Source organism: Corvus moneduloides, chromosome 6 (genome assembly GCF_009650955.1).
Source record: "Corvus moneduloides isolate bCorMon1 chromosome 6, bCorMon1.pri, whole genome shotgun sequence".
Taxonomy (NCBI): domain Eukaryota; kingdom Metazoa; phylum Chordata; class Aves; order Passeriformes; family Corvidae; genus Corvus; species Corvus moneduloides.
Window position 1 is genome coordinate 4,075,001 of NC_045481.1, and position 13,086 is coordinate 4,088,086.

Genomic DNA, 13,086 nt, shown 5'->3' on the forward strand with positions numbered 1-13,086 from the left:
CTCTGTGTTTGAAGGCAAAGGGGAGTAGAGGACTCTTAAGCTTATTGTAAATTTGAGAAATATTGCCTTGACATAACCCAGAGAAATACCTCATTACTCTACAACCTGCCCAATGAGCCTTATTTTTTAGTGTGAATCCAAACAGAAAAATATTCTCCAGGCAAAAGAGCAATTATAGGCCCAAAAGCATAGTTCAAACATGTGTAGCTGATTTAGGTTCCCAAAAATACAAGTCCTGGCCTGTTTCATTGTCATCCACACAAAGAACTGAGTCCTAAAATCCTTTACTCAACTAAATTCTTAATAAGTAAACTGAGACTAACCCTCTAATACCAGATTTGTTAAACAACATGATTTAGGTCCTTGCTATTCATGCACCTTGTACAACTAAAATGACTGTTAAAGCTAGAATCATGAAAGAGTCATTTTATGTAGCTGCTAAATTCCTCTCAAATCTCCTTGCAACTTAACGAGTAAAGAAAGCTCAATGTGTAATGCCAGCTAATGTGGTTTATGCTAGAAAATAGTATCAACCTATCTTTGTAGCTTATCTAAGCCAGGATAATACTTTTAGCCTTTATAGTAGACCCAACTCCATTTTTTCAACTCTTGACTATGTATTTCCTGAAATCCTTTTCCAAAGAGTTAAATTGGATGTGAAATCTGTACTAGGCTATGGGACGCTCTTTGTTCTAGGAGGAGGCAGCAAAGCTTTGCTTCTGTATCACTTTCATTGCCTTCTGATTGAGGTTGACAGTGTGACAGGAAAGCAAAGAGAAGCAATTGCAGGCTGAATGAGAGCCTTTTTCAGCCTTACAGCAGCCTCCTCCTTAGCCCCTGAGAAAAAGAGGTAACAGATGCCGATAGCACGAATCCCTAACAAAGTCCTAACTTTGATGCAGACAGAAGACAAAAAAATGGGAAAGATTGTCTCACTTCAGAAAAACCTTGAATGGAGCACAAAGGAGGTGCTTGGGGTGGCAGTGGTGGCGGGAGGGGGAATATTGAGGGGCTGGAAATGGCTGGGAGAGTTATGGAGTGGCAGCATCTCGGGCAATACATTGTTGGGAAGGCTTCAGGTCCTCGTCATCTGCTGTGGCGGCAGCGGGAGGAGCTGGGGAAAGTGTCCCCAGCCATGGGGGGTCGGGAGGGGGAGCTTTTCATGCTGCCCAGAGCTGCGACTGCAGGGAAAGGCACCTTTTCCCTCCACAGAAAGGCACGTTATTTACACAGAAAAGGAGCAGAAAATAATGGCTGGGGGGGGGAGTAAACACCTGCTCAGAGGGATTTTCTGATGGAAGGAAAACAGAGCGGTGGCGAATTTGTTCTCATCTCGCTCCGAACAGATTGCGTGCAGCGAGAGTTTTCCCGGTCACTTCTGCAGCCTGGGATATTTGTTGTTTTTTGGTTTTTTTTGGTTTTTTTTTTTTTTTTTTTTGCATAGTTTAAAGGAAAAAAAAAAAAAAGTCTACCAGGAACTTTGCCTTTGGCCCTTGTAAAATGACCTAAAATTAGCGCAGTGAGAAGGCTAAAAATAGGAATAACTTTTGTTTGCTTACAACTGATCTGTCCCCCAATAAGACAGGAGCCCAACACAACAGATCTCCCTTTTTTGATAAGATTGGGACAGGAGCACCCAGAGAAATCCAGTATTAAGTGTGTTTGTATGTAAACAATCTTCTTTTGCATAGTATGGTATTATTCTCACATGATAAGGGGGCAAGAAGCCATCCCCAAGGCCTGTAGATGGATAAATCTCAATTTACTCCCAGAATGCTGCAGAAATTCGGCATATGCCCTAGTGGGATTAATAACATGGATGAGGTGGGCAGGTGGAAGCAGTGCCTCCCTCTTTCACCCACCCTGGACAGCCCTGATGTTATTTCCTTAGTCTGTGTGCAGAAAGGGATGCCATGAAACAGTGGCTTGACATTCTCTTTCTCCCAAACGAAGAAAAAGAAGGAATGTTTCTGCAGGGAGGGGGATTAGGGCTGGCAGGACACTGTGCTAACAGCCCTGCGTGGACCTTTTAAAAGCTGGGCTGCGTTAGTGGCCTAATGGATTGATGTGGTTTAGTCTTTAAATAGGTACTTAGAGAACGGTTTAAATGTGAATAACGGAGTGATACCTTATTAAAACCAACTGGCTGGAAGAATTATAAATTCACAGCTCGTTCAAACAAGAAAGGAAAGCCCATGACATTTCCTTAAGGAGCAATGATAGTCTGCAGTGTCAATATGGCTTTGGTATACACACATTAAAATGTGTAAGTCTCTATTTATGGGGTAATGGCATGCAGAATTTCAGCTGGATATTTAAATGGAGCATATTTCCTCTTTCTTAATTGCAGCACTGGAGAGAACTAATTTAATTTTTTTTTGCCTCTATTTAAATATTCAGAAAATTATTTTATTTTCTCAAACATCATAAAAAAAGGATTTTCCCCCTGCTTAGACTTTGTTTGCTAAGTTTCATGGCTGCAGTATGTAAATTTCACATCTGAATTAAAAAAACCAAACACTTAAAAATAGAAGTTGCAATAGAAATACGCTCAACTTAAACTACAGTGGTGTTACAGCCATGTGGATGTGGCACCATAATTATAGCTTAAAAAGCAATTAAGATAAAAGCCAGTACAAAGAGATCAGCCAAATATCAAGAGACTCAATTCTAAGCAAAACAAATCTCTAACTTCAAGCTAAACAAACTTTTGGTGGTCCATGTACTCAACATTTTAATATTCATATAGAGACATGGAAACATACTGAGGGTTTGGGCTTCAAAAATGTTCCTTTAGCAGCAAAATGAGTTCAGAATCTCTTGAAGCTTTTCAGGAAAAAATGCATAATGGAAATCCCTGACCATTCTAGGGGAGTTCATCTGTGGGTTCCCAATGCTCATGGTTGACTCCAGTGCTGGGGTTGAATTATTTGTCCTCCCTCATGTGGGCCAAGGATCTAAAATTTGGCTCTTCCCTGAAGCCTGGGCAGAGCTGCTGGGAAGCTTGGCAAAGACTTGGGGTGTTTTCTGGTGAAACGCTGAGTCTGGATGAACCTCCTGTGCAACCTGTATTGCACCAGCAGGTTTTGTCTGTGAACATAAACGGGACGCACATGTAGATGTTTACATTGATCCTGTGTCACTCAGACACGTATGAACAGATATATTTGCGCAGAAATTTGAAATATTCCTGTAGACATGCAGTTCTGGACATGGACTTCATACGAATTATATGCATTGCACCCTAGCATCCCTTTTTATTCCTTTTCTGTATCAGTTTAAATTACAAATCCATTCATATATTACAAACCAATTTATATAATACCGACCCAACTAAAACATACTCTAGACAACAATTATAACCCTGTCATATGACTTTTTGTCTATAACAATCCTACAAAACTTAATACCTCGCTGGATTGGTATTAAATGGTAGAGTTCCAATAAAAAAAATGGAGTTTTTATTCAGTTCTATAGGCAGACAGACTACAGCATCAAAACCAGAATTACAGAGCACAAACTGATGTACTCAATTTTATGGGAATTTTCCATAAGGGAATACATTACATCTTAACTAATGTTTTGCCTTAAAACATAAGTTTTGCTGAACCAATTAAATCAACCAACTAATCTTGCACATGAAACATTAAACAAGAATGGAGTGTCTGCAATTAGCAAATAGCTTTGATGTGACTAAATATCTATCTCTATGCATCACCAGCATTCTGGGTTTAAGTCCCAGATGATGTTAGATATGCTGAATGTAAATGTTTGCTGCCTATAGGTTTCCAACCAGCTGAGTCTTGGAGCAGCAGCCCTGCTGGGTTCAGAGGGATGGAAAACCAGATGTCAGCTGCTGTTAGTAGGAAAGGGCCTGTTTTGCATTAAAACATGGGTAAAAGTGAGAGAAAGAGGAAGGAAGGAAGGAAGGAAGGAAGGAAGGAAGGAAGGAAGGAAGGAAGGAAGGAAGGAAGGAAGGAAGGAAGGAAGGAAGGAAGGAAGGAAGGAAGGAAGGAAGGAAGGAAGGAAGGAAGGAAGGAAGGAAGGAAGGAAGGAAGGAAGGAAGGAAGGAAGGAAGGAAGGAAGGAAGGAAGGAAGGAAGGAAGGAAGGAAGGAAGGAAGGAAGGAAGGAAGGAAGGAAGGAAGGAAGGAAGGAAGGAAGGAAGGAAGGAAGGAAGGAAGGAAGGAAGGAAGGAAGGAAGGAAGGAAGGAAGGAAGGAAGGAAGGAAGGAAGGAAGGAAGGAAGGAAGGAAGGAAGGAAGGAAGGAAGGAAGGAAGGAAGGAAGGAAGGAAGGAAGGAAGGAAGGAAGGAAGGAAGGAAGGAAGGAAGGAAGGAAGGAAGGAAGGAAGGAAGGAAGGAAGGAAGGAAGGAAGGAAGGAAGGAAGGAAGGAAGGAAGGAAGGAAGGAAGGAAGGAAGGAAGGAAGGAAGGAAGGAAGGAAGGAAGGAAGGAAGGAAGGAAGGAAGGAAGGAAGGAAGGAAGGAAGGAAGGAAGGAAGGAAGGAAGGAAGGAAGGAAGGAAGGAAGGAAGGAAGGAAGGAAGGAAGGAAGGAAGGAAGGAAGGAAGGAAGGAAGGAAGGAAGGAAGGAAGGAAGGAAGGAAGGAAGGAAGGAAGGAAGGAAGGAAGGAAGGAAGGAAGGAAGGAAGGAAGGAAGGAAGGAAGGAAGGAAGGAAGGAAGGAAGGAAGGAAGGAAGGAAGGAAGGAAGGAAGGAAGGAAGGAAGGAAGGAAGGAAGGAAGGAAGGAAGGAAGGAAGGAAGGAAGGAAGGAAGGAAGGAAGGAAGGAAGGAAGGAAGGAAGGAAGGAAGGAAGGAAGGAAGGAAGGAAGGAAGGAAGGAAGGAAGGAAGGAAGGAAGGAAGGAAGGAAGGAAGGAAGGAAGGAAGGAAGGAAGGAAGGAAGGAAGGAAGGAAGGAAGGAAAAAAGAAAGAGAGAGAAAGAGAGAGAGAAAGAAAGAAAGAAAGAGAAAGAGAGAAAGAAAGAAAGAAAAAGACAGGCAAAGGATGCCATTAAAATCAAACGGCAAGCAAAAAGCACCATAGTTAATGCCCTTAAAAACAAAGACTGTCTTTAAAATATTCTTTAAAAACTAGGTTAGAAAGTGGAAAAAGAAGTCCGAATAACATAATAGTTCAAAAGTAGCATAGAGCAGCCCAGCTCTGCCGTCGGGTTCCCAAAATCCGTGCAGCCTGTGCAACACCTCCCTCCCGGGCAGCAGTGATTTTGGGAACCCGATACTCGGGGCTTTAGAAACTTTAGAGGCATGAGAAGCTGTGTGCGGAGGTGTGGCTTAGTAATTGCTCACCTTTTTTTGTGCAAACACAAAACCACCGCCCAGGCCAGGAGGCTCCGGTGTGTGGTGGGAGCAGGTGTGGATGCTGGAGGGGGCCCGCTGGGAATGCAGCGTGGGAAAGGAGGGACACACGGCACAGCCTGCTCGGATCGGCCTGGCAGCCCCACTCTGCTCCATCCTTGTACGATATTCAGCACCTTTCTTTCACATTTTTAACTTTTTTCTCAATGTTTTGTGGTGTTTGGACAACATTCTTGAGCCCATGGTGTGACCCTTGGGGATGGTCCTGTGCAGGGCCAGGAGTTGGACTCGGTGATCCTTGTGAGTCCCAGCTCAGCAGATTCTGTGATTCTGTTTTGTTCTGGAGAGAAACTGATCCCTCTTGGCTTCAGCTAGGGAGGGACCAGACTCAAATACTCAGCAGAAAGACACAAATCTGGGTCTCCCCAAGCAGCTGAACACGCTGATTACCCATCTACTGCCTTGGAGGTAGAGATCTTCCAGCTCAGGCTCAAAACACCATTTATTTTGTATAAATAGTTCAATATTCACTAGACCTGAGAGATGCTTGAAGCTGTAGAGGTCAAGGAGGAACTGAGCAGGACCTATCTCTGAGGAGCAATGAGTTATTTGGGTACCACCATGTGAGGAATTCCAGCTAAATCCTTGGGGTGAAACAAGGAGCAACCTTCAACTGCAAATCAGAGCTGGTCTTATCTTGACACAAGAAATAGTAACTGAGATATGTATGCAGGGGTGGAATAAGGAAAGTGGATTTGGAAGGACACAGTCCATTTTAAGAATCTACCATCACAAAATAAATAAAGTCACAGTTAAGGTAATGGCAAAACTTGCAATTTAATATTAAAAAATCAATTATAAAGATAAGAAATATGTATGAAAAATAATAGTTTCCTCCAAATGGCAAAAATTACTGGAGTGAGTTGTTTGTAGCAAGAAAATTTGTACTTTCCCCAGCATGTATGGGTGGGTTTTGTTGAACAGTGGAAATCCAGTTAAGCAAACAGGTGCAGAGATCTGCATTTCCCATTGCATCCTAACTTCTCATTATCACACCAGCAATTAATATTTTGGATCTCCTGATGATCAGAAGGCAGTTGACAAGGATGACTTAATCAGCCATTGCAGCACCTTGAGGGGGTTGATATTAGCAGGGACACTTGGCTGAAAAGGAGGAAAGGATTCCCAGATATCCTATGGCATTCCATGAGCACGAGGGACAGCATCCTCCCAGTGGCCTCATCAGATGTGCCACACATTTAATGAGAATTCCTCAGGGGGGATGCTAAAAACACCAGTGGGATGTCTGAATTCCTTCTCCTTTAGCCCAACCTTCACCTACATGGGGAAGAGGTGATGGTGGGCAACAGCCACCACATGACTGGAAACTGTGATCATTTTCCTGATTTTTTTACTAGCTATGATAAAAACCCGCAATAACTGCAAGTGGTAAAAATGAATGTATTATACAGTCGTAGGAGCACAGAAGGGACCTTAAAGATCATCTGGTTCCTACCTCCAGCCATGGGGTTCCACTAGACCTTGTTTCTCCAAGCTCCATCCAACCTCGAACCTTTCCAGGGATGGGGCAGCCACAGCTTCTCTGGGCAACCTCTACCAGGGCCTCCCCACTCTCACAGGGAAGAATGTCTTTCTGATATTTAACCTAAACCTACCCTTCACTCTGAAGCCATTCCCCCTTGTCCCATCCCTCCATACTCTTGCAAAAATTCTCTCCCCATCTTTCTGAGACAGAATTTTGCAGACTGGTAAATTTGTGAAAAACAGCAAAGGTGATTCGTGTAAATCAGACAACTCCTGCTCCTGCAGAATTGCTGAAGGTGCCTGGGAAGATGTTACAGTGGGGATACTGCAACACATGTACGTGGCCTCAACGAGGCCAGTGGAAAAGAAATATATATGGACTGATTCTTGGTAGATGCTTCAGAGATGTTTATTTCCCCAGCCGCATGGCCGGGGCTCTGCCAAGGAACTGCTCAATCACAGGACCCGAGGGTCCTTGCCCGTGCAGGGGAACACAAACCAACCGATGGGGAACGAGGCTGACCAGGGAAACCCCGTGTCTCCCCCCAGGGCCCCTCTCCCAGGACCACATGGCAGGGGGGAAGGGACCCCAACGGGAAGAGGCCTCAAAGGGCAGGAGGCAGCCTGAATAACTCACCTCAAGGAGACTGATGGCTGCTGCTCTCCTCCTATTTAAGCTGAAAATAATGTTTCCCTTCCCAGTGCTGTCCTGCTTGAAAGTGGAAGGGTCCAGAAGTGCTCTGGTCCAGCTACGGGGTGGTGATGAACAAGATGAGAGCTTGGACACATCTGCTCCAGCATGGAGCAGGGAATTACTGCTCTTCCCCACTGACATGAAGTCAAGCAGAGAAAGAACTGGGAGCCAACAGCCACAGGACCAGGACTTTCACCTCGGATGAATCATCAGGCTCAAGTCAAAAGCTCACCAGGTGAAAGAGTTGTAAAAGTGGAGGTTCCCACAGACCAAAAAGCTCTGTTGTGGAGTAGGATTGGGTGAGTCCTGTTGGTTTCAGCCACTCAGATGAGACTCCATGTCCGCAGTTTTGCCCACCAGATGTGGCTGACCTTGCACAGCAAAGCCAGGCAGCAACAAGAGGTGCTTGGGGCTACAGCCCAGCTCAGCAGCAGGTGCCCTGTGAATAGTTATGTGTCTTCCACCTCTCCACTGCACCACATCCACCACAGCCTGGCCCCAGCCTGCTCACCAGCAAGGTCAAAAGTGTCTAGGACAATCTGCCAGATGGACAATGGTACTGTAGAGCCTCTGCTTCCTCGGGGAAGCAGCCTGAAATGGCAGGAATATGTACAGGAAAGGATGCCTCATTAGTTAACATCAAAAATTCCTCTGAAATAATAATTTTTAACTCACTGCCAGTCAAATTAAATTCAGACATGCCTGTAGTAACATTTGGGTCTGCGGGAAGAATTGTTGTTCAATTAAAAGAGAAGCCAAACACCATTAAAGTAGAAATGTATACAGCAAGTACAGTGGAATTCCACCTGCTCGTTCCAGATGTTTGCAGTCACTCACACATCTAAAGGCTCAGTAAATAGAGCTAATGATGCTTCAGAATAACTTAATACCAGTTCCTGCACCCCTTAAAAACAGAGCTGCTCAAGCAGGGTTAGAAGAAGGGATGTTGCTAAAAACCCTGCAAGGATCACACTGCTCTTGTGGCATCCTACAGCCTGAACGGGCTTGGGGATCCAAGACTTGAGCAATTCTCCAGGGATCTGCCCTGAATTCCTGGTTTAGCAAAGGGAAGAATCTGTGGATTAATAAGAAGAACAGAAAGTGGAGCTCAAAAGAAAGGATGGCTCCTATGAATGGGAAGTGCAGCTCTCTGAAATATGTGCTCAAAAGCCAAATATCACCTGTCACTCTCTGTGTTTGCTGCTTCCTGCACCAGGGGCAGGTTCCATAAATGTGTTTCCATCCAAGGGTAGCTGCTTTCACAGCTGATTTTAAATTCTCTGGGTAATTTATTTATTACCACTATTGCTCATCGCTACACTTCCTTAGCAGGGCAGCATTGCAGAGCTGGGAGTCTAAACCTTTCCTTGCATGGGAATGGTTCCTGATTGTTAAAGATCATATTCTGAACTTCCAGCAAATGAGGACTTGTGGAAATCATCTGCAATTAAAGGAAAACCGTTCAAAGAAGCTCTTTTCCCAGCCTGGGAACTGATGACGTGGGATTCCTACAGACTGATACCCCCAGTCCCCAGTCCCTTCCCAACACACCTTCTGTGTGTTTTCCTTCCTTTTGTGTTCTCCATGAGTTCAGCACAGACATTCCCAACTGGAAAATTACTAAATATTTAGAAAAATTGAGCAGCCCTTGTGCTCCTCCATCAAATTGGTTGAAATTGGGCTGCAGATTTTAAGACTGCAGTTGTTGAGGGAAAAGGCACAGTTCAGCACTGTTTGTGGAAACAAGACTTGTACCTGGAGTCAGAGAAGAGTTTTGACGACTCACCAGAAGATATCACTTCCAGAGCAAAGGACTCTCCACTTGGAAAGCCTTGCCCACTCTTCAGGCTTTAGGGAGCAGTTGAAGAGGGAGTCTTAGCCACTTTAACACATTTCTCCTAGACCTCTTGCCACCAGGATTCTAACTGGGCTCTGCAAAGCCAGAATCCTTCCTACTCCATGTACTCCCAATGTCCTCAGACCATCTCAGGCATACAGATAGTATTGTGTTCCACACTTCCTGACTTGGTGCATCTGGATTGTCCCCTGAAATATATCAGGATCCCAATGCCCAAAGAGGACATCAGGATGCCGGGCTGGGAGGGTCTCATGAGGTAGCTGCCCCTCTCCATACGGACACACAAAATACCTTCATCACTGCCTTGGGAAGAGAAAACACTATTTTCTCACCCTGATTTCTTGTGTGCTCGTGACCACAGTCCTGCAAGGACAACCTGGGGCCAGACACAAAGCTCTGAGCTGGGTGGCACTTGGTGGGAGTTGCTGGGACTACTTTGGGCAGAGCAGAGCTAGCAGCCCAGAAAGCAGGAGGAGGAGGAGGAGGAAGGTGGTGTTCCCTTCCCTTCCTCTGCCTCCTCTCCCTCACACACACAGCATTTCCACAGGCTGTGCACAGGGACCAGGATTTGGGCATTAATTAATAGGATTACTTCTTATGAATTTCTTCTTCCCCTTTCTTTAGGATGGTTTCTGAGAGCAGTAGGTTTGACTCCCCTTCGTTAAAGCACCGAGGCTGCATTTGCAGGACCTGGGATGTGGTCCTCACCCCATCAATACCCTCTGATATGGGGCACGTTCCCAAATTAAGAAGAACACAGGATGGCAAATGATCATGCCCCTCAGCCCATAAACTGAGATACCCCCATTACCATAACACATCTCCCACACCCTGAGGCTGCCCCCACACATTGGATACTCCCTGGGCGAAGCAGGATGGGATCCCAGTATCACGCCTGGTGGGTGGTTTGTGTGCACCAATTTCCCCTCTCAAGCGGGATTTTGCCAAAACCCAAGGTTTGAAACCCTCAGCTGTGTGGAGAAGGAGCAGCTGAAGCCAAGGAGGCACCGAGGACCTTTGCTGCTGCTCTCGTCTCAGAATCTCTTTTCTTCATTATTGTAATGCAGCCTTTCATGTGATTTCTCTATGTAACCGATAATGTTCTTGAGCTTGCATTTCACAGGAAAGGTTATTTTTGAAAAGAATAAAGAAAATCCTTATCAACCTACATGCTTGTTGTAGGAATGCCAACTCTCTTATAAGTGCAGGTCCATCCATTCCTTTATTTTGATGTAAAAAAATCTCCTGGCCTGCAACTACAACATGTAAGAGGCATTGCAGGCAGAACTTGATCTCATCTCACTCTGAAGACAGCAGTGCCTCTCTCCCCCAGAATAAATCCCAAACAAGCCCCCCTCCTGCTCCCAGCTTAACTGGCAGCTTCAGCAACAAGAGATAAACTTCAACCTACGTTTCCTTTCCAAGCTTAGTTGTTCATTACTTTTTTCCTCCCACACCTGCCTTGATCCCCTGCAAGAAGCAATTACCCAAATGATATTGTGGCTGGGGATAACTAAATACCCCTCCTGATACAAGGCAGTGATATCACCGTGACTTCCACAGGTCTCAACAGATTTTATACAGCATGCCTCAAAAAAAAAAAAAGGCCCTCCTCCAAAGCAGTCTTTGAACCTGCCCCCTGTTATAAGCACAGCTTGCAGAAAGGAAAGAGAAAATGGCAAAATCTCATGCCTGGAGCATTTGGACCAAGTGCAAAGCCCTAAGAAAGGTAAAACACCCAGCTGTTTGACAGTTCATAAATGCTGCAGAGCCCCTGTCCTTCTTTAAGATTATTGGAGGATGAAGAAGAGGTTCAAATTCTCAGACTTTCATTCAGGACAAACACCTCCCACCCACAAAAGTCACATTTCTGGGACAAATGAGCTCCCAATCAGAAAGTGTTTTTTAAATAACCCTCTATTTGCTTACATTGTCGGAAGATCAGCATCAGATTAATCTCCAGATCAGTGGGGGGAATCCAGGTGTCATTGGGCAAAGACCATTCACCAGAAACTCCACATGGCAAAGTCTACCCTGGAGGGAACTGGAAGGGACCATAGAATCATGGAATGTTTGGGGTTGGAAGGGATCTTCAAGACCATCCAGTTCCAAGCCCCTGCCACGGGCAGGGACACCTTCCACTGGATCAGGCTGCTCAGAGTCCCAAAGATGTAAAAAAGGGGTCTGGTGTGGGGTATCATCACTTATGGCTACAGATCTGAGCTGCCAATCCGTAGCAGAAGCAGGGGGGTGAGTGGGAAAAACGCAAAACCTGCTGAAGGGCCAAGGCATAGATTTTCTGTAATTAGCAGCTGATGCCCATTGATTTTTGAAATAGCAACTCTTTAAAATAAAACAGGTTGCACAATGGTCACGCCGGCCAGGGAAATGTGCCCAAGGTCTGCTTCAGTGACAGACAACAGTGCCGCCAGCACAGCACGGAGCAGCACTGATGTGTGCACCCAACGGAGCGGGGACTGCCTCTCAAACCCCTTTTACTCCAGACCAATTTGTGTAAATAAACGCCAACATTTCTAAGGCTTGATTGACTTAAGTCAGTGAGAAGGTCTCTGCTGACTCCACTGGGCTCCAGATAAGGTTCTTCAGTTCAGTAGCTTCCAAAATGCATCTGCTTTTCTGATTTAGTGCTATTGTTTGATGCAGGTCGAAACCAAATGAGCCTTAATTAGCTTCAAACTGAGTTCCCTATGTTTACAACATCCTGGTTTACAGTTCTGTGCTCCGTTCAGGTATGCACATTGCCGATCAGCTGGGAACCCTGGCTGCTCTTAAAATACCTGTTTGTCTCACAGTCTCTCACTGACTACAAAACCATATTTCTAAATTCTCACATAATCAAAGGTACACTAAAAATAGAGGAAATTCTCGCATATCAGGACAAGAAAAAAAATGCACGCAACTTCTTTGCTCACTGATGCAACCAAAACACCCAGGAGTTATTATAATGTGCATTCCCTTGACAGAGACTTTTATTTCATGCAAATTACTATGATTAAGATTCGAATGCTTTTTTTCCATTTTCGCACATTACTTAATCAATGTGAAGTACTGTGTAAAAATTGCATCTCTTCATAACAGTGATTTTGACCAAGTCAAGTGTTGCTGCTAGAATCCTAATCCAGACTTGTGATTCAATTATCATTTAGAGACTTTCTAAATTCAAATTAAGTTTACAAAAAAAAAAAAAAAGAAGAAGTTAATATCAATATGGATCATTTGTAGGTTTTATCAAAGCAGCTTCCTGTTGCAAGGGAATGCAAAACATGTTGGATTCTTTCTGTTTCATTTATTTCTTTAACTAAACGTGAAAAATATACAGCATTGCACAGAATGTGAGCATTAAAATGTGTACCTTGGGACACTTCTTGCTCATATTGCATTGTTTATATTTTATAGGCAGCCATCCTGAGAGCTTGAGAGAATGTTTAAGCTCTGGATGTGGGCATCTGATTGAAGGAATGTTACCACAACTTCATGAATTGCCTGTTCTTCAGCTGAGTCCCAGAAATTCACCTCATAACCGAGGCTGGGTGTCTGCTTCAGTCCTCAGAGCTACAACTACCTAAAAAGCCAGGTAAAATCTGTTAAAAACCTCCCTCCTCTTGGTGGTCTGTATTAAAATTTAGATGGAATATGCATGTACGTGATGCAAGCTGCC

General features: G+C 44.4%; 1 long non-coding RNA gene across 9 annotated transcripts in view; it reads left to right on the forward strand.

Moving 5' to 3' along the window:
* Positions 1-13,086, forward strand: part of LOC116445636 — a 101,291-nt gene that overhangs the window by 71,251 nt on the left and 16,954 nt on the right. For 5 of the 9 annotated variants that reach the window (XR_004240842.1, XR_004240839.1, XR_004240844.1 and 2 more), the window contains 2 exons: positions 7,558-7,848; positions 12,825-13,002. This is a non-coding gene — a long non-coding RNA (uncharacterized LOC116445636). Of the gene's footprint in view, positions 1-7,557; positions 7,849-10,970; positions 11,137-12,824; positions 13,003-13,086 lie in introns of all 9 variants that reach the window. The other 4 variants (XR_004240843.1, XR_004240846.1, XR_004240841.1 and 1 more) reach the window with 3 other exon arrangements.